The following is a 21,593-nucleotide window of genomic DNA, read 5'->3' as shown; positions in this document are numbered from 1 at the left end:
TGTTTGTACGCACCGCTCCATTTAGCACTCACACCAGGAATCAAATCGCATGGAGAATTTAGCTGAGACTGTTTTAGGCTGGGTCAGTTTTTTTTTTCGTTTTTTTTTTTTTACAGCAATGAAGGCAGCTCAAGGGCAAACAATAACAGGCTCAACAGAAGGCTCGCTAAACGCTGCTCGAACAAAGAAAAAATAACGAGCAGCCGGAGGAGCAGTGAGGTTGATTGCTCTGATAGTTTTTCATTTTTATTGTTTTGCATTTGGCTCTTTTTTTGTTTGTTTTTTAGAGTACAGTTGTTTGCATTTTTTTATATCGTGTTCAGTTTTCTTCTTTATCTTTTATATTTTAGGTGTAGTCATTAAGCTGTCTATCTGTTCATCTATCTATTGATCTATCTGCCTTGCTCGATTTTATTCATCTTTATTTTTTCCGTCGTTTATTTCTAGCAATCTATCTCTCCATTCATGAAAATTAACAAAAAATACCTTTTATTTTTTCATTTTACATTAGTTGTTTTTTCTTTCTCAATTCAGATTTCAAGAGTAAGTTTTATCCCTGATTTGAGGAGTAATTGCAGTGGTTCGGTTTACTCTGGGAGACACTCATTTTGGCACGACCTCTCCCCGAAAATTACTTGTCCGATGAACGAGACCAACACATGTTCGGATGTGCACATATACCGATCTGACTCCACATACCGATCTGACTCCACATACCGATCTGACTCCACATACCGATCTGACTGCACATACCGATCTGACTGCACATACCGATCTGACTCCACATACCGATCTGACTCCACATACCGATCTGACTGCACATACCGATCTGACTGCACATACCGATCTGACTCCACATACCGATCTGACTGCACATACCGATCTGACTCCACATACCGATCTGACTGCACATACCGATCTGACTGCACATACCGATCTGACTCCACATACCGATCTGACTCCACATACCGATCTGACTCCGCATACCGATCTGACTCCACATACCGATCTGACTCCACATACCGATCTGACTCCACATACCGATCTGACTCCGCATACCGATCTGACTCCACATACCGATATGACTCCACATACCGATCTGACTCCACATACCGATCTGACTCCACATACCGATCTGACTGCACAGATACATGGATGCAAAATGGATGCTGGCCGACTGAATAAATGACTGAATGACCGACTGAATACATGAATGACAACTGAAAGGGTCATGCATATGGAGTGTAAGCAAGTGTTGGCTTGACTTGACACTGAAAATGACACATGAAAGAGTTCTTGACTGAGTGACGGACTGACTGACCGACTGACGGACTGACTAACTCACTCACTCACTCACTCAATGACTGAAGGAATACATGAATGAAGATATATAAAACGTTCGTGCATATGAAAGGGGAAAACAAGATTGTCCTGAGTTTAATAGAAAAAAAAGCAACTGAACCATGCCGAAAGCCATAAAAGGAAAATAAAACACATCTATTTCAGTAAATTTACTTAATGAGTCTTTGGGAACAGGTAGGAGGAAGGTGGAAGCTCTCCCAGGGCCCGGGTGGTGCTGTGTGTGTGGCGGTGACGGTGTGGGGTGACGGTGTGGTGTGGTGTGATGTGGTGTGGTGTGTTGTGGTGTGTTGTGGTGTGGTGTGTGAGCGTTGGTGTGGTGGTTAACCCTCATCATTGTGTTGGTGTAGTAGAGCGTTGTGGTGTGGTGGGGCTGGTGTTAGTGGCGTTGTTGTTAGTGGTGTGTTTATGTGCTGGTGTGGTGGTGTTGATGTGGTGGTATTGGCGTGGTGGCGTGGTGGTGTTGCTATAGTGGTGTAGTGATGTGGTGTTGTGGTGTGGTGGTGAGCGCTATACTCAGTGTTGGTGTGGTGTGTGTCAGTGGCAGTGGGGTGGGTGTGGTACATTGTGGTGAGAGCTATACTCGAAGTGTTTGTGTGGTATGTAGTAGTAGCAGTGTTTTGGGGGAGGTGTGGCGGTGTGGAGGCGGTGAAAGCTACTCAGGAGGATGGAAGATAAAAGAAATAGACCAACAAACATGTAAAATACATAAATGAAATCATACAGTGTACTGCGATCACTTGGAGGCTGCTTGAAGAAAATGATGGATTGAAAACAACAGAAAGAATCAATAGAGATAATTCGTAAAATGCATTCCACATAAATAAAAGTTTGAAGAGAACACGTCCGGTTTGTGTCTGTAAGTCAACAACGAGTTTGTCTTGACCGAGGAACGGAAAAGAAAGGCTCGGACACAGTCAACTCAGGTTCGATGTGAAAACAGAATGGAAGGATAATCATAATAAACAGTTAAAACTATCACGTGTGTTGTCAGACAAGCAACCGAAGGTGAGGGTAATGAAGGCAGTAACTTGGTGACCTGATGCAGTTGAGGGATCCTATAAAAACAACAATGAAACAATGATAAAAAGAACAGAACAAACCCGGCGCGGTGCTGAGTACAACAATGATAAACAAGAGGAAACTCCTTTTGTCATTTAAAAGTCTTAAAGATTTTTCTTACTAATCGTCTCCAGAAGGCAGGAACCAACTCATTTTCGAAACCCCAAAGGAAAGAGTGACTGAGCTTTGCCGTGAGATATCCCCGTGGTTGCGGACCCGTCGCGGCCGGCCTGGTGTCAGACATTCACTTTTTAATTAACCTCGCGAATGAGGCAACCCCCCCCCCTCCTCCTTTCCCGATAAATGTATGCTACTGCCCAATCTTAAAGTATGGCACGCCCCGTCTGCAACAGAAGGCTGCATGTAGGTAGTGGATGCTGGGAAAGGTTAAATCGTATCCGTGGTTCCTGGACTGGAGTGGGCGGGGCCATTTTGTGAAGTTAATTTGAATTCAGTCGGCGGTGTCTTTCTTGGCTGGTGCCGAGAACAGGCTGAGCGAGAGTGACGTGCTGGAGCCTTGCGATGGGACAGTTTGGATCATTATCACCGGGATGGAGGATTGATGCAAAAGAATTTATAAACGTGAAGGAAATGCTACCTGGCCGATGTGTTGGTGGTGTGTTTGGGTAATATTCATGAAAACATTGAAGCAATATTGATAAAATATGAAAGAGTATTGTAGGGTATAAACATCGATCTGTAAGATAGACAAAAATATATATTAATTTTTGTAAACATTTACAAATACTTTCTTTTTTGAGGTTGAAAATTAGTGACAGATTTTTTCTTCTTCACTCTCAGTTTGGATAACTGTTAATGCCGCGTGAATGCACGGACCTTAGACTCTAGTGTTCCAGAGAGAATCAAACCCTCGTCCAGGAGGGCTCAGGAGGCTACTCGTAAACGTCGACTTACACTTACTGAAAAAATAGAAAACAGTGTGCTATTGACTCATCGTATTTAAAAAAACGCTTTGATAAAGAAAGAAGAAAGTCCCAGACAGGCGTTTAAAGAGACCGAAACAGTGACATGAAACACAACAGGGAATCCAGAGTAAGACATAATGTTACAAAACACTTCCCCTTCCTTGAAATGCATCAACTGTTTGGGTTTGTGGCCTGTGAACCCTGCAGCGAGGGGCTCAATCTCGACACAGGGTTCGAGTCCCAAAGTTTTCGGTCATCTTCGCTCCGACCCCGAAAGACAATGACAAGATGAGGTGTTGGCGGGACTTAGTGCTAAGCGTCATGATACTCATAACAAAGTCCTTACGGATAAAATACTCTTATAGAAGGCTCCGTTTTCTATGACATAATGATTCTTAACATAAATATTCTTATTTACACTTATGTATACTATGTTCAGGCTCAGGCGTTTGTCTGTTCAGGTGGAGACGAAGAAGAGCGGCAGGGCGGCGAGAGGGCAGGCCAGGGCGTGCTCCCCTCACCACCACCACCACCACCACCACGCCCACACATGTCGCAGTGTATAATACTTCATCCATGCTCATATATATATATATATATATATATATATATATATATATATATATATATATATATATATATATATATATATATATATATATATATATATATATATATATATATATATATATATATGAGGCTTCCAGCTAAATCAAGCTTGAGGTCTAACAAAGTGAGGCTTTACTGAAAACGATAAGAAAACTGAACCAGCCGTCCACAGCCCGTGACAGTGGTCGCTATGTTCGAGGGCCACGGCCGGCGCCAGGGTGATCGCCTGGCAGGCCGACTCGCTTGCCGCCGCCGCAGCTACCCCGACGAGGTGGGTCCGGCGCCCAGCAGCCCGCAGTGCGGCAGGCGGAGGAGGCCTGGCGGTGGCAGGCGTCAGGCGCCGTGCTCGCCGCCAGTTCAGGAAAGCCCAAAGGTGAGTGATCTGATTCAAAACTGTTCCGGTGATGGTGAAGATTTTGTCATTATGGGTGAGCTAAAGTTTGGTCCTCAGTGTCGCGTTCTGTACACGGAACTTTGCTGTTTCTTTTCCTCTATTGAAAAACTTATATTGCAAGTGGCTTTGCAATATACTTGTGCAGCATAGTAATGAGAATGATGGCACGTGATCTATACTCTACGCGTCTAAAATGGTAGTGTTATGGAGTGAATGTCTGTTGACGGATGATATAGTTATGCCTTAGGTCTTCACATTTATGTATAGGATATATATACCACTGGTTACATATATTTGTGTTGATGATATACTGTTATAGCTACGTCTGAAGGATATTAAGTAAGTACCGTGTCGTCGACGGTGAGTGCTGCTAGAGGAAGGAAGGAGGGACGGTGGAGTGGGACGTCAGTGACCAATCAGATGGTGGGTGAAACAGTATCCCTGCTGTGATTGGATGGCTGGCGTCACTTCTCGATGCCACGCGACGGAAGGAAGCGCCATAACACCTCTTGGACCATTGTTCCGTGGCAAAGTCTGTCTGCACTCACCCTCAGCCTTCACCTCCCCGCGCCCTGCAGGCTCAGGGCCGTACGCGCGCCAGCCCGCAGCAACCCTGGCAGCCATGCGTGCTGCCGAGACTCGCCGCGACCGAGGGAAGTCACGCCCACACCGCCTCCTCTCTCGCCGCCGTCAGCAGCGTCACGTCCGACCGGCTCAGGGTGGGCTAGTCGCCGTGCGAGAGGCTCTCCACGGGCCCGACCTCGTGCGGGAACACGTCAGTGATATAGTAGTTGAAGAGCACCCAGTAGATGGTGAAGATGATTAAGAAGGAGGAGGGTAAGAGGCGACGGGAGTACAGGTCTATGATGGAGAAGCGATCCAGCACGTCCTCCTCCGACTGGATGTTGTTGGCCAGCGACATTTCCGTAATGAGCTTTTTCTTGCGCATGAGCTTTTGCCAGATGGTGTAGGGGGGCGGGGGCGGCTGGTGGGCGGTGGTGTCCTCGTCCTCGGACTGTATCTCCACCTTGATCACTGTCAAGTCACTCTCACTGTCCTGCGACTTGTCTTTCTTCAGTTTGGAATCTTTCTTAAACTTAAAGAGGCTGCCTTTGCTGGTGATGCTGCCACTGTCGCTGCGGGAGGGGAGTACGCCCTCCCGCGACACCCGCCCACTCCCCAGCATTGGGTCTATCTCCCCACTCACCACACTGGTGTCCACACCTCCACTCCCACTGTCCTCCTCACCCTCCTGCCTTACCGGAGACACGGCGGCACTCCTCAACCTCACTACCTCCTCCTTCTCCTCCTTCTTGGCGGCGCCCTCCATCTCCATCTTCTTCATGGCTCCGAGCGTCTCCGGCACCAGGGCGAGAGGCAGCCTGAGCGCCTCTTTCAGCGTCGCCTGCCTGTCGGGCGTCCCTGCCTCGGACGCCTCTCCCTCCTCGATAGGACGGACGCTCAAGGGCACGACGGAGAGAGGGACTCGAAGGGTTTCCTTGAGCGAGGCGCCGATGCCCACGCCGCCGTCCTCCCTCACCGTTGTCGTCACCATCATCGTCGCGTCCTTCTCCGCCGCCTGGGGGACCAGAGGGAGTTACTGGGGCCTGTGTGTGTGTGTGTTTGTGTGTGTGTGTGCGTGTGTGTGTATACTGTAGGTGTATAGTGTGTATGTGTGTGTGTGTGTGTGTGTGTGTGTGTGTGTGTGTGTGTGTATATATATATATATATATATATATATATATATATATATATATATATATATATATATATATATATATATATATATATATATATATATATATATATATATATATATATATATATATATATATATATATATATATATATATATATATATATATATATATATATATATATATATATATATATATATATATGTGTGTGTGTGTGTGTGTGTGTATATATATATATATATATAATATTATTGATACTAAACATAAGAATGAAAATAATAATAGTACTACTTGTAATTATAGTAATAATAATAATAATAATAATAATAATAATAATAATAATAATAATAATAATAATAATAATAATAATAATAATAATAATAATAATAATAATAGCAACAACAACATCAACAACAACAACAACTACTTTAACATCAAAGGAGCTCATAAGTTTAGATCTCAGGTGTTTCAGGAATGACAGTTTGGGGCAATAATGAGACGATTTTTGAAGCCTTTTAAATCCCAGAAGCGGGAGATTAGTGAGCACAGAGTGGCCGCGAGGCAAGATGGGTGGCCGGGGGAAGGCAATGAGAAGCTGAACTCTCTTTTAAGCTCTCCTTTGACGTTTGCTCCTGAGTGAATTATGAGTAATAATAATAATAATAATAATAATAATAATAATAATAATAATAATAATAATAATAGTAATAATGGAAGTGGACAGAGACGGAGGTCCACAGGAGGCAACAGTTGAGTGCCCAGAGGAAGCCCAGCAAGGAGACATGAGAGTGAGTGTGGCAGTGCGTGGCGGGGCGGCACAGGCGGTGCAAACGATTACGGCAGCTATATGGACGCTGTAAGGATGGCGCATTACATTTTTTCGGGAACTCTCATCATAGGCAGACTGGTCCTTTGTGAACTCCTTATGTCCTAAATTATCCTTGTGGTGTCTCATGAGTTTCCGCAGCTCACGACATCCACACAGACTTTATATTTTGACCAGAGAAGTAGAGATGAAAGTCGGAGAGGATGTGGCTGCGTTCCCGAAGTTCATAACGTTCATGGACTGACGTTCGCCTCATATTACCACCAGACAAGGGGAGAAAGGGATTTTTGTCACGCTTAGAAAGGATACAGGAAGTGATGAAGAAATTTCGGGTTGAAGTACATTAAGTTGAAGGTGACATGATGCAAAACAATTCTCAAAATATCAAAATTTCATTGACATTTGTTTTTACTTCATTTTCCCTGTATCGAGTGTCCTTTGACTGTTTTCTGTATTGATTTTTGGATGATGTTCATACAGTGTTGTTTACTGTCGGGATGCACCAAACTTCAGGGACTTAACAGATCTCATCTCGCCGTCAGTTCTTAAGACAGTAGTTTGAGGTTGATAATTTTCCTTGCTGGCCACGACTCACTCACAGAATCCTTGCTGCTTCCAGGACACTCACGCAGCCCCGCCCCTGGAGCTCCGTCAGCTGAGGGCATGGCGGTGTGGCGGGCAAGGGATTGACAGTCCCAAGACCTTTATCACACTCAGGAACAATTAAAAGAAAAAAAGTTGGATAAGCCAGATTTACACACCAATAGGAATAACCACCACTAAGATAACTAGTTACTATGAAATGTACACATTAAAACACCAGGAGAGTGTGACATTTAAAGCTAAATGATGCAGAGCTAGTAATAACAAGTCCATATATTAGTTAAGTCCGGCCCTGTGCTGCGAGCCTCCACATCCACACCCAGGCTGAGGCGGCGGGCCGGCTCACCGCAGCAGCCTCCTGCGGGTCACGGCTGCTGTCCGGCCCCTCGTGACCACCAACATGCCCCGCAACCCCAAGACACAGCCTGCCCCGGCTCATGCAGAGTAGTGTACACGGATCATGCAAGCTACCGTCAACAAAGAAAACGGAAGTGTAGAAGATGGAAGACAAGTAAACGGAAGAGTGTGGAAGATGGAGGGGAAGTATTTTAGAGGAGTAACTGCGGAAGAAAGAGGATCCTGACCACAACATTACGAGACAAGCAGTGAAGCGGGTTCTAGGATGGTGTGACGCTAATCAACGGGGAGTTAACAATCAGTCACTCAGTGGTCACTACGTGTACAGAACAGGAAGAGACTACTACGATGTAATGTTGTACGGTACACAGGTCAGGAAAGATAACACTTTACTGCATCAAAAAAGGAAGCAGAGTTTAAAAAAAGTTATGCAACATATTAGCTGTGCCAAGTGTTTTCAAATAATGGAGGCGTATACGTCTGCCTCCACGCAGTACACAGGGAGGAAAGCTTCCCCTCCTCGACACCGGTGGCGGAGTGTGAGGCTCAGCAGAAGCCAGTGTTGCCTACACCACCGGCACACAGACCAAGCGTGCGCCACACACCCCACCGTCACGAACTAGAGGTGCAGGGAGGCTGCTAGACAGGGAAGGAGCTAGAGGTGGACAGGGGCCACGTCGTGCAAATCTACAGGATTCCCCGTCATAGCAACACACCATGATGCGCTCTTGTATCTGGCGCTTGAGGTCTTCCAGCTTCTTGCGTCGCTTGTTGACCGCCCGCTCCATGAAGTTGATGCAAGCAAACTCCAGCACCGCCGCGAACACGAAGGCAAAGCACAGAATGACGAAGTAGTCCAGGGCTGTGGCGTAGGAGACAGCGGGCCAGGCTGAGCGCCCCCCAAAGCCTAGAGTGGTCATGGACAGCACCGTGGTCACACCTGGCGCCGCGAGGGAGAAATAAAACATACACAATAAGGAGACACAGCACATAATGGACAAAGTAACAAGTACCCACCATCAACTCGTCATCAGCACTCCCGGCCTTAGCACGCTCCTCTAAGTCTTTCTTGGCTTTCACCATCTGCTGCTGGTGCCGTTTCGCCCTCCGCTCCAGGAAGTTTATCATCGCGAACTCCACGAGGGCGCCGAAGACGAATGTGAAACAGAGGATCACGAAGTCGTCCAAGCTCACGGCGTATGTGACTTTAGGCAAGGATGCGCGTTCAGCAAATCCCATCTTGGTTAGAACTAGCACAGTGGTGATACCTGATTGTGGAGAGGTAGTGAGGTGGTGGTGATGGCCGGTGGTGACGGGCGGCTATTGAGGGGGGGTGGAGGTGAGTGTAGTGGTGGTGGTACTTATGGGAGGGGGTCTGTGTGGTGGTGGATGGAGGGGTGGGGTGGCAATGTGTGGTGGTATTTTTTGGGAGAGTCTGCGGTGATGGGTGGATGATAATAGCGAGATGGGTGGTTGGTGGATGCTATGTGGTGGATCGGTAGATGTGAAATGTTTGTGTGATAGTGAGGGATTGTGAAAGGTTTAGGGATAGATGTCAGGGCTGTGTGTGTGTGTGGGGGGGAGGCCTGTGTATAGAAACATCGTAGGGGAGGAGAGTTTTGTTACTGATGATGGTGGAGGATGGGAACAAAAGTAGAGGTGGGAAGTAGGTGGAGGCTCTGGGTGGAGGTAGTGACGGTGGTGGTGGTGGTGGATTTCAGGGGCTGGTGGTAGTGAAAGGAAAAACGTGACATGGTGTTAGTGGGTGAGGGAGAGAAGATAGTGGAAGTAGTGGAGGTGGAGGGAGGGAAGGGTGGAGAAGTGGTGAAGTTAGCAGGGAAGGGGGGTGAGGGGTGTGGGGGTTAATGATATGATGGGGTTATGGTATTATAATGAATGTTGAGTGTGGGATAAGGGGAGGGGCCACCGTAACCTACTTAGAGAATATACATGATTCAAACACGTATTCTTTTCCCCTCTTAATCTTGTATATAACAAAGAAAAGGCAAAAAAAAAACATATATCACCTACTTTAAACCCCCAATGACATACAGATAAACAAAACATAAATCACTTAAACTTAACGGCAAAACATTCAACATTAAAAAAAAGACCATCCATTAAGTAATAAAATGAGACTCCAAAAGTATATGTGAAATAACGATAAACTCCAGCATCCCACATATTCAGTGAGGTTTGCATCTATAGTTAAGAGCAGGGAGGGGAGGCGGATGGGGGAGGGAGGGGGGGACAGTGAGCAGTGAGCGGTGATAGCAACGACAGTAGAACGGGAGCAGGAGCGGCAGCAGGAATGGACGGGGCGGAGCAGGACGGGGGCAGAGCGGGTATTGCAGTGGGGGAGGAGGAGATGGTGTGCTGGAGGTGATCTAAATACCGCCGTCATCACCACTCCCCTCCCCCCCCTCCCCCCCCCTCATCACCACCACCAGTGTTTCATCACCATCGCTATACACGCTCCCGGCTCTGGTCACTCCCACAATCATGCCACAGATTACCCCAATTTACACGCGCAATGATGGCATGATGGCCCGTGGCTATTTATGCCCACCCCCGTCCATTGCAGGTGCCCTGTGAAGGAAGACTGGAATTTTAATGATGGGTGAGAAGAAAAGCCTCAGGAAGGGTAAAATCGCATTTGAAGGTTATTCACTCGCGAAAATATAACTCTGAAATATAAAACGAACGTGGATCAGTGTGAGGGAATAATGAAAAGCGAAAGTTACGGACACAAAGGTGGCGAGTGCAGCTGAAACAAAAGAGGAAGTGACCATTAGTGACGGGAGGAGGTGCGTGGCAGTGGCGGGCAGGCGGGTAGGCAGGCAGGTCGGTGCACGCCAGGCCCGGCAAGTGTACTGTACCTGTGGACACCGGCGCGCTAATTAAAGCAAAGGTGAAAGGTGTGATTGGCAGTTGCTCAGGTGTGTAGCTCCCAAACTAGGCCGGGTTCACACATACCTGTACACACACACACCCACACACACACACACACACACACACACACACACAGGTAGATAGATAGATATCGATAGATAGATAGATACATCATCATCATCATCATCCACCAATTCCATATAGGCCATTGCTTGATAAAGGCCTTTCCCAACGTTTTCCTCTCTCTCTCTCTCTCTCTCTCTCTCTCTCTCTCTCTCTCTCTCTCTCTCTCTCTCTCTCTCTCTCTCTCTCTCTCTCTCTCTCTCTCTCTCTCTCTCTCTCTGTTGATGATGTTCAGGAAAGCAAAAAAAATAATCTCTCCACCTGGTCCTCTGTCTGCCCTGGCCTCTATAATACATGGGTTGCCTTTCTGTTACTTTGGCACGTGATAATATGACCTGCACAAGACCGGTTCTTATTCTTAAACGTCGCTACTGTATCATCAACCCTTGCCTGTTTACTAACGAATACACGGTGCTCGCGTTATGCCTCTCCATGCTGAACCCAGTATTTTTTCTTTTCATTCTTCTTTGTGCGCTTCTTAGCCTATTCTTTTAAGTCTTCTCTGAGGCGTGAAATATTTGAACTGAACGAGAGTTAGCACCGGCAGGAAACACTGAATGTACACCTTTGTTTTCAGGGAGAGTGGCAGGCAGGTAAATAAATAGATACTATAGATCGATAGGCCTATTAACCACACATTGCAGATCAGCTACACACACACACACACACACACACACACACACACACACACACACACACACACACACGTAGGGCTTCACAAAATACAGAAACAAGTTACGTACACACAAATATTTGGCTTGCTCTACGCACACACAGTTACACATGGCTAAGTGGGATGACACATACACACACACAATGTACACATACATGAAAAAGTCGCACACACACACACACACACACACACACACACACACACACACACACACGTGAGGTAATAGCGGACTCAGAATATTAGATTTTTTTCCATTGAGTAATTTTGGCAATTATTGTTTCGTAATTTGAGTATTGGCAATGATGGTTTTAAAACTTTTACTTATAATGACACTAATGCATATTAATGATGATGACGATGTTGAGGGTAAGAGTTGCAATGATGATGATGACGAAGGTGATGATGATGATGATGATAATATTAATAATGATAATGATAATAATAATAATAATAATAATAATAATAATAATAATAATAATAATAATAATAATAATAATAATAATAATAATAATAATAATAATAATAATAATAATAATAATAATAATAATAATAATAATAATAATAATAATAATAATAATGATAATAATGAAGCAGACAAGTACAGCAACATTATCATGATTAAAATATTGACAATCGTCATAAAATAATTACTGATTAACTTCCTTCCTTTCCTACACACACACACACACACACACACACACACACACACACACACACACACACACAACACAAACACACAAACACATACCCACCCACACAACCACAAACACAGACAATCAAACCTACCTACACACACACACACACACACACACACACACACACACACACAGTCACACACACACACACACAGTCACACACACACACACACACACACACACACACACACACACACACACAGGCAACAGGAACGCGCGGCAGGGCATACAGGTCGCTCACCTAGACCTCTCCCAGCACGTCCTTCTTGGTGATCCAGAAGGCGACCAGGGCAGCACACGATCAGGATGCACGGCACGTACACTTGGAGGAGGAAGAAGCCCGTCAGCCGCTTCAGGTGGAATTTGACGCTCAGAGTTGAGACCACTTCTGCAGAGGGCGGGGAGGGAGCGAGAGGTGCATGAGCGCAGTGGCAATGGTGGTGGTGGTTCGGGAGTTGTTTTTGGCTACGTGGTATGAATAGAGGGTATTGGTAGTAGGCAGTGGTTGATTTAGAAGGTTTGTGTGGTGATGGTGGTGGTGGTGATAGAAGTGGTTGTGTATGTAGTGTGTGGGGTAGAGGTTTAAGTATGTGGTGGTGGGGGTTATGGTAGAGACTTATTGGGGGGTTGTAGTCAATGTAGTATATATGTGGGGGCGGGATCTACTTTTTTTGTGTGTGTTTTATTTCAAGGTCTTGTTAATAATTAAGAGGGTGATGTTGGGTGATATTGATGGTGGTGGTCGTGGTTGTGGGTATTGGTAGTATTGAGTTGTTATTGTTGGTGGTGGTAGTATGGGTAGAGAAATGGGGGGTTGATAGAGGGAGGTGGGTGGTTGAGGTGGTGAAGGGTAGAGATGGTGATGACTGGCCGGCGGTGGTGGTGATCGTAGTGTTGGTGTTGGTGGTGATATTCAAGGTGAAGTTGTAAAGATGCATTTGGAGCCTTGTGGGGAGTGAGGGGTGAGAGGGAAGGTGTGAAGGACAAGTAAAGGGGGGCAGGCGTCGTGTGGGTGGGTGGGAGAAGGTGAAGGAGGGGGGGGTGCAGGTGATGTGGGGGTGGATGGGGGCAGGTAACGTTGGGGCCAGGTGCTGTGTGGGTGTTGGGGTCATGTAAGTTCGGGGTAGCATAGGAGGGGGTGGGAGGAGTGTCGTGTGGTTGGGTGGGTGGTGGGGGTGGGGGCAGGTAAGATGTGGGCTATGTGTTGGGTACATGGGTGGTGGTTTGGGTGTCGTGCGGGGGGTGAAGGGGAGAGGTAGGTTGGGGGACGGGTCAGGCATCGTGTAATTTGTCAGCGCGGTGATGATTTTAAAAGGTCTCCGATACATCCTCTTTCCGGGGCTATTTTCTTAATGGGGTAAGGGAGTGGTATGCTGCTGGCCCCATCTCTCCGATTTTTTGCCTATTTTTTGTCTATTGTGTCTATTTTTGTCTATTTCTGTATATTTTTTGTATATTTTTGTCTATTTTTGTCTATTTTGTCTAATTTTTGCCTATTTTGTCTATTTTTGTTTATTTTGTCTACTTTTTCTATTTTTGTCTATTTTTTCTATTTTGTCTATTTTTGTCTTTTTTTGTCTATTTTGTCTAATTTTGTCTATTTTTGTCAACTTTTGTCTATTTTTGTCTATTTATGTCTATTTTTGTCTAATTTTGTCAACTTTTGTCTATTTTGTCTATTTTTGTCTATTTTGTCTTTTTGTCTATTTTTGTCTATTTTTGTTTATTTTGTCTATTTTGTCTAATTTGTCTAATTTTTGCCTATTTTGTCTATTTTGTCTATTTTTGTCTATTTTGTCTATTTTTGTCTATTTCAGTATATTTTTTGTATATTTTTTGTATATTTTTTGTCAACTTTTGTCTATTTTTGTCCATTTGTCTATTTTGTCTATTTGTGTCTATTTTGTGTATTTTGTCTATTTTGTCTATTTTTGTCTATTTCTGTCTATTTTTGTCTATTTTTTGTCTATTTTTTGCTGCTGGCGCCATCTCCGATTTTTTTTTTTTTTTTTTTTTTTCTATTTTGTTAAACACCGTGGTAGCATATATGTAATTTTCTCAACCCCTTTAAAGGCATATATATTTTTCCTCTTCATTTCGTATGTTTCTTTCAGTTTGCAGTGGATGTATTTACAACTAGATGACTCTTTATTTACTCCTGTTGTTTGTGTGTGCCTATGTTTGTATGTTGTTATGTTTGTTTGTGTGTGGGTGTGTTTGTGTGTAATTGTATCTCTCTCTCTCTCTCTCTCTCTCTCTCTCTCTCTCTCTCTCTCTCTCTCTCTCTCTCTCTCTCTCTCTCTCTCTCTCTCTAGATAAATCGATACCATTGCCGTAATCAGCAGGCGCCAGACACTCTCATCAGCGGCAGGTGTACTCAGGAAGGTAACAATAATTCCACCCGCGGGGGGCAAACAAAGCTGTCATTAGCATCAACACTCACCTGGCCGTCTGTTCTCTGCAGGCAAAAGGGAAATTAATTATCGTTAGTCAAAGGCATTACCTGGTTATTGTTCAACATTTGTAATACATGTGTCGGACAGGTTATTATATCACTGTTGCCATCAACTAATTGCCCGTGGTAAGAGGGCTGTTTTTTATAGGTATTAGTAAATTTTTTTGACACTATAGAAACCTCCAACCTCATTAGTATGTTAGTTTTCATATTATAAGTTAAGTTAATTCACAATGTGAGCTATATAAGATTATGTGAGCAACGCATTACCCTGCCTTTATAAGTATCTCTCGTTCTACAACAGTTTTTGGTTCTTTGCCATGATCTTACAGCCGACTTTTCTTCATAGCGTTAGGCGAGAAAACAATCCCTTCTCTTAACTTCGTCCTAATCCTACCCTCATAGCCGCCATTAGCCCTCAGCACACAAGCATTAGTCGAGGGGCGGCAGCGGTCGTCCATGCATGCTATGCCTCTGACTCCCTGAACCCCTCATGTCGCCAGCCGTGGCCGGTGCGGCACTCACCCTGCGCTGCACCACCACCGGTCCTTGCCGTGGAATGTTGAAGAGCTCGTACTGGGCGATGCTCACGTCGGGTCCACCGTCACCATGGATGGCGCCCACTTGTACACCATGTCCTCGGCGTTGTACCGTCTGGGGAGCGGGGCGAGGACGTCAACAGGGCAGCACGAGGAGCGCGAAGGTATGTGTGGGGAAAAGAGAAGGAGGAGGGATCAGGAGAGGGCAGGAGGAAGGAGGAAGTATCAAAGGGCAGAAAAAGACGTGAAAAATGTGGGAAAAAAGAAAGAGGCGTTGGGCGAGGGCAGGGAGGGAGCAGGGTCAGGAGAAAAGAGGAAGGCCATCAAAGGGCCGAGGAAGACGATATAAAGATAAGGAGACAAAAAAGAGGAGGATATTTCAGGATGGAAGAGCAGGAAGTCAGAGCGATAAGGAATTGTCAGAAAGAAGGAAAAGATGTCAAGACTAGAGGAGGAGAAGTAAAAAGGAAACTATATAAGAGGAAGCAGAGGAGAGAAAAGAGAGGTGAGAAGGGAATGAGGAAGAAGGGAATGAGGAAGAGAAGGAAAAGAAAAGAAGGGTTGGTGAATGAGAAGGAGGAAGAGAAGATCGAAAAGGAGCAGAAGAATACAGAGAGCGAAAAAAAGAAGGGTAGGAAGAGGGCGGTAGATGAAGAAGGAAGAGGGAGAGAGAAAGAAAAGTAGTAGCTGGAGGAGAAATAGCAAGTAGAAGAAACAAGAGGGAGAGAAGGGGTAAGAGCGAGGAGGAGAAAGAGGGATAGCTGAGATCGGAGGGGAAGGAGGAAGAGGAAGAATAGTAGAGAAAGAATGAGAAACAGGAGGAGGAAGAAGGATACTAGAAGCAGAAGCTGGAAAAGGAGGAGGAAGACGAGAGGAAGAAATAAGAATAAGAGAAGGGAAAAAAAGAGGGAGAAGAGAAGATGGAGGAAGAGGATGAAGATGAGAGAGGGAGAAGTTAGCGTAAGAAAATGAGGAAAAGAAGAAGTATGAGGAGAAAGATGAAGAGATAGAAGAGAAGAAGGAGGGGGGGGACAGGGAGCTGGGTGACTAAGCTATAAAAAGGTGAAGAGGGAAGAGTAAAGAGGTAAATTAAAAGAGGAAAATGAAGGTGCAAGGATGATTAAAAGTGAAACTGTGAGATAAAGGATGAGAGGCGAGGTGAGGCGTGAAAGGAGGAAAGAGAAAGTGTAACGAGAGGTGAATAGAGAGACTGGACTGAATGAGAGAGAGAAAGAATGAGAGAATGATGAGAGAATGAGAGAGAGAGAGAGAGAGAGAGAGAGAGAGAGAGAATGATTGAGAAGAATGAGAGAGGAGAGAAGAGAGAGAGAAAGAGAGAGAGAACGTAATTAGAAAAAATGTATATATTACTTGTGAAATAAATAAAAAGAAAAGGATTAAGTTTAGGAATTTACAGAAAAATGCTAATACCGAATATTTAATAGAGTTTAGGCCTGGAAATAGGAGGCTTATTTTATAAAAATGATCAAGAGAAAGAAAAAATATAAACTGTGAAAAAAAAGGAAAAAGAAAGGAACGTGGAAGAAAGAGACGAAAAAAAGAAAGGAAGGAAGGAAAAATAAGTTGAACGGGGAAAGAAGTTGAGGTTAAAAATGCGCATGAGGAAAAGTTGAATTGGCGGAGGGAAAGAAGACGAAGAGAGGGAGAAGAGAAGAGGGGGAGAGGGAGAAAAAGTAAAATAGCGGGAGAAAGATGGAAGAAAGTGAGAAAAAGGAGAAAGAGAGAGGAGAGGAAGGGGAAGATGGAAAGAAAAGGGAGAGAGGGAGAAAGAAAAGAAGGGGAAGGAAGAAAGGGAAAGGAAGAAAGATGGAGAAAGAGAAGAGGGAGGGAAGGGAAGAGGGAAGAGGAAGAAAGATGGAGAAGGAGAAAGGAAGGGGAGAAAAAAGGAAGAACGAGAGAAAGAGGGAGAAGAAAGAGGGAGGAAGACGAGAGGGAGAGGTGGGAGAAATAAAGGAGGAGGAGAAAAAAAAAGACGAAGAAACATAAAATGAGAAAAAAAGAAGATAAGAAAGAAAGACTAAATAATAATAGTGATAATTGGAAGCATAAAAAGATAAATGAAAACGGATGATGATGAAGATAATGAGTGAAAAAGAAAAAAAAAGACAACTAAGACGAACGATAACAACAAAGAATAAAAATGAGAAAAAAAGAAATAACAAAAAGAGGAAGAACAGAAAGAACTAAAAGGATACGAATGAAAGAAAAACAAGAAAAAAAACAAGAAGAACAAGACCAAGAAATACGATCAACACCAAGAAAAAGAAAAAAAAGAAAAATGGAAAATAAAAAAATAATGAAAAGTGAAAAAGTTTATACATGGAAGAATCAGAATGAACTTGAAAGTGAGAGAGAAAGTTTAGAAGTGAATGACAGACAGACGAAGATGAAGGTGAAGTGTATTGAAGTGACGTGCTTGAGAGAGAGAGAGAGAGAAGTAAAGGGAGGAAGAAAGAAAAGAAGGAAAGAAAAGGAGAGAGGAAGGAGGAAGAAGAAGAGAAAGGAAAAGGAAGGGGAGGAAAGGTAATGCAAGGAAAGGAAGGAAAGAGGAAAGGAAATGAAGGAAAAGCATAAGAATAAGGAAAGAGAGAAGGGAAGGAAGGAAGGAAGGAAGGGGAAGGAAAACGAAAATGACAAAAAAGGAAAAGAGAGGAGGAAGAAGAGGAAAAGAAAAATGACGAACCGTGATAAAGGAGTGCTCGAAGGAGAGAGGAGGAAAACAGGAGGGAGAGGAAAAAGGAGGAAGGAAAGAAAACGAACCAGCTGAGAGGGAAGCGTTGAAAATTAAAGTTGAAGAAGGAGAAAAAGTCGTGAAAAAATGGGAGGAGGAGGACGAGGAGACGAGGACGAGAGGAGGAGGAAGAGGAGGAGGAGGCCAGTAATATACGTAAGAGTGTTTAATGTAGAAAGTAAAGAAAAGATGAAGAGAAATGGGCGGTCAGAAGAAATATTAGAGAGACTGCGACAAACGGAAGAAATATAATTAAAAAACTCTAAATTCCTGCAGTCATTACATAGAAACAGGAAAATAATGAAATAAAACCAACAAAGAAAAGAGATCAGAGGTGAGATTTTGATAGAAGAACAATATAAAAAAACGAGAAGAAGACAGGCATAAAACAAGAATAAGGACAAGAATAGGAAGAATAAGAAAGAAGAACAGAAACACGATTACGAAGAAGAAATACAAGGATGATAAAAAGCGGTGAAGTATATAGATAGATAGATAGATAGATAGATAGAACTGTTGCTTTATTACGCATCGATAAACAAGAGATGACGTGGATAGTTTTTTTTTTAATAAGACCAAGAATTATTATCAAGAACCGTAACTTTTTAAGAGGCTAACGTTCTCTCGCTAAAGGCAGGAAGAGAGAAAGGAGAAGGAGGAGAAGGAAAGAACGTAATGAGTAACTGAAAAAAAAAAGTAGGATGGAGGGAGAAGCATGGGGAGGAGGGGAGGAGAAAGGGAGGAAAGGAGGAAAAAGATGGAGAAAAGGAAAAACATTAGAAAGGAGAGTTGTGAGAAAGGAGGAACGATAAATGAGAAAGATATAAGGAAATAGGAAATGAGAAAGGAAAAGAAAGGAAGGAGGAAAGGAGGAGGAGGAGGAGAAGAGGATTTGATTAGAAAGGATAGTTGTAATGAAAGAAAAGAGATGGAAAAGATGGGAAGAAGGAACAGAGAAAATGAGAAAGAGAGAGAGGAATTAAGGAGGAAAACATTAGAAGGGAGAGATGAAAGAAGGAGATGGAGAAAAGATTAAGAAAAAGAAACAGGAAATGAGGAAATTAAATGAAATACACACACACACAAACACACACACACACACACACACACACACACACACACACACACACACTACACCATGCCCCCTCACACAACCACCCTACCCCCACACACACCGTCCGCCCCTCCGTCAGGTACGCCGCATAAGGTACTTACATGTGGCGATGATGAGGGGACAGAGCTGGGTGTCGAGGGAAACTTTCAGGTGCATCTTGCAGCTGGCGCGGACAGTGAGCCTGCAGGGGGACGAGAGGAAGGAGAGAAGAGGAAAGAAAGAGGAAGGAAGAGGAAAGGAAGGAAGAGAGAAGGGGATAAAAGAGAGGAAATAGGAAAGGAGACGGAACAGAAGGAGAGGGTTGGTGAGAGGGAGAAATAAAAAAGAGAGAGGATATAGAGGCGAGGAAGGAAAAAGGAAAGAAAAGAGCAGGTTGGAAAGAGAGGAAGGAAGAAAAGAAAAGATAAAAAGGGTTGAGAGAGGGAGAATAAAAGAAGAGAAAGGTTTGGTTATAGAGGACGGGAGGAGGGAGAGAAGAAGAGAGTTGGGAGGAGAGGGAGGGAGGAGAGAAAGAGAAGGTTTGGGAGAGAGGAAGGGAAAAGGAAAGAAAGAATAGGAGAAGAAGAAGAGAGGAGAAAGAGAGGGTTGGGAGGAAAGAGGAAGGAAAGATATGAAAGAGAGAGATTGAGAGAGAGAGAGAGATTCTTGTGTATCCTTCATTCTTAAAGCCAACTGCCTTTTCCACATCTTCCTTCATCTTCAAAACATCAAACACCACCACCACCACCACCACCACCTTCTCTCTACTTCTTATCTTCCACTTTCCTCCATTCCTGTTCCTTTTTCTCCTTCCTTCCTATCATCTCCTTTCCTTCCATTGTCTCACTAGGATTTTCTTTTCTTTTCCTTCCTTTTCCTATTCCCTCACCTACCACCACCACCACCATACAACCATACCATCCTGGTAACTACCAACACCTACCACCACTACCCACCACCATACCATAGTCCTTATCCACACACAGTTTACTTAAAGATATGTTGGTCTCTTTTTCCTACTAACTTAAGTATATTCCTTCCCGTTTCTTCCCTTCACCTGTCTCTTGCCATCACCTCAACCCTCCCCTCTCACTCCTCTTCCCTTCTCTCCTTCTCTCTTCTCCTTTTATTCTGTTCCTCCTCCTTCCTGCTATCGAACTTTTTCCTATCTCATGGACATTTCATTTCCTCTCTATAACATTTTCCCCGGATTCATAAAGGACACCCCCTTTTTTTTCTTTCCTTTTCTTTCCTTCAGATAATCCCTTTTTCCTTTAGTAACACCATTTCTAATTCTAACTTTCGATCAGGCATTATTTTCCTTTTTAAAAACCCCTCAGCTCATTGCCTTCAAACATGTCTTTCACTTGAATTAAACATCCTTCACCTTATTGTATCATAAAACATTTCTTCTACTCATCCTCTAAACATCTTTTTTTTCTAACTCTCCTTTCTCTTCCATTTCCTCCCCTTTCCTTTCCTTTACTTCCCTTCTCTTCCTTTCCCTTTCCTTTCCTTCCCTACCCTCTTCTTCGTTTCTCTTTCTTTCCCTTCACTTCCCTCCCATTCCTGCCTAGCCCTTCCTTCCTTCCCAACCCTTTCCCTTCTTTCCTTTCCCTTCCCTTCCCTTCCCTTCCCTTCCCTTCCCTTCCAGCCCTTTTCTTCGTTTCTCTTTCTTTCTCTTCATTTCCCTCCCCTCCCCTTCCTTTCCCTTCCCTTCCTTTCCCTTCCCATCCCTTTCCCTTCTCTCCTTTCCCTCTCCTTCCCTTCTCTTCCCTTCCCTTCCCTTCCCTTCCCTTCACTTCCATTTCCTTCCCTTACCTTCTCTTACCTACCCTGCCTTTCCTCTCCTTCCACCTTCCTTCCCCTTTCCTTCCTATCTACAAGAAGTCCATTAATTTCTTCCACATCCATCCCTTCTCTCCAAACATCCATTTCCTTTCCCTCAAACCTCTTCCACCGCGACGAACCTTCCGCCTAAAACCGTGCTACCCACCCTGTACCCAGCGACCAACCAGCAATCATAATCCACCCAGTGACCCAGCCATTGATCATCAGCCAATCAGCACCCACTGAGGGACCGTGATCTGTCCGTCGTGCTGGGGCGGATGAAGGTGTTGGAGCGCCGTGATCTTGTGGGCGTAGGAGTTCTTGCGTTGATGAAGAAGGTGTCGAGCTTCCAGAGCTTGGCGGCGGTATCCAATTCATGGAGAACTCCCTTGCTGCTGAGGTCCGTCTTGTTGAAGCGGAGGCGCGGGTCAGACCACCTTGACGCAGTCTGAAGTTGCATAGAGTACGACTGTGTCAGGAGAGAGAGAGAGGAAGTGAGTGAGTGAGGACAGAATGGGTCATGTGTACCACTGTGAGGTAGAGAGTGAGGGGAAAGTCAGAGTGAGGAGAGAGAGAGAGAGGAAGGTAGGCGAGGTGCTTCTGAGATGTTGATTGATCCCACTGTATAGCTTGGCGCCGCAACATCACTGGTCTTTATGGCGCCTGAGAGAGAGGGAAGTGGAGGACAACCATAAGGAGGATTGCATA

The 21,593-nt window shown here is 44.5% G+C and overlaps 1 pseudogene; it reads right to left on the bottom strand.

The window, feature by feature from the left end:
- Nucleotides 1-5,074: 5,074 nt before the first annotated feature.
- Nucleotides 5,075-21,345, bottom strand: LOC126992481 (gamma-aminobutyric acid receptor subunit alpha-6-like; annotated as a pseudogene).
- Nucleotides 21,346-21,593: the final 248 nt, after the last annotated feature.

The sequence above is a fragment of the Eriocheir sinensis genome, unplaced genomic scaffold, assembly GCF_024679095.1.
Source record: "Eriocheir sinensis breed Jianghai 21 unplaced genomic scaffold, ASM2467909v1 Scaffold473, whole genome shotgun sequence".
Taxonomy (NCBI): domain Eukaryota; kingdom Metazoa; phylum Arthropoda; class Malacostraca; order Decapoda; family Varunidae; genus Eriocheir; species Eriocheir sinensis.
This window is presented reverse-complemented; position numbering and strand designations above follow the sequence as displayed.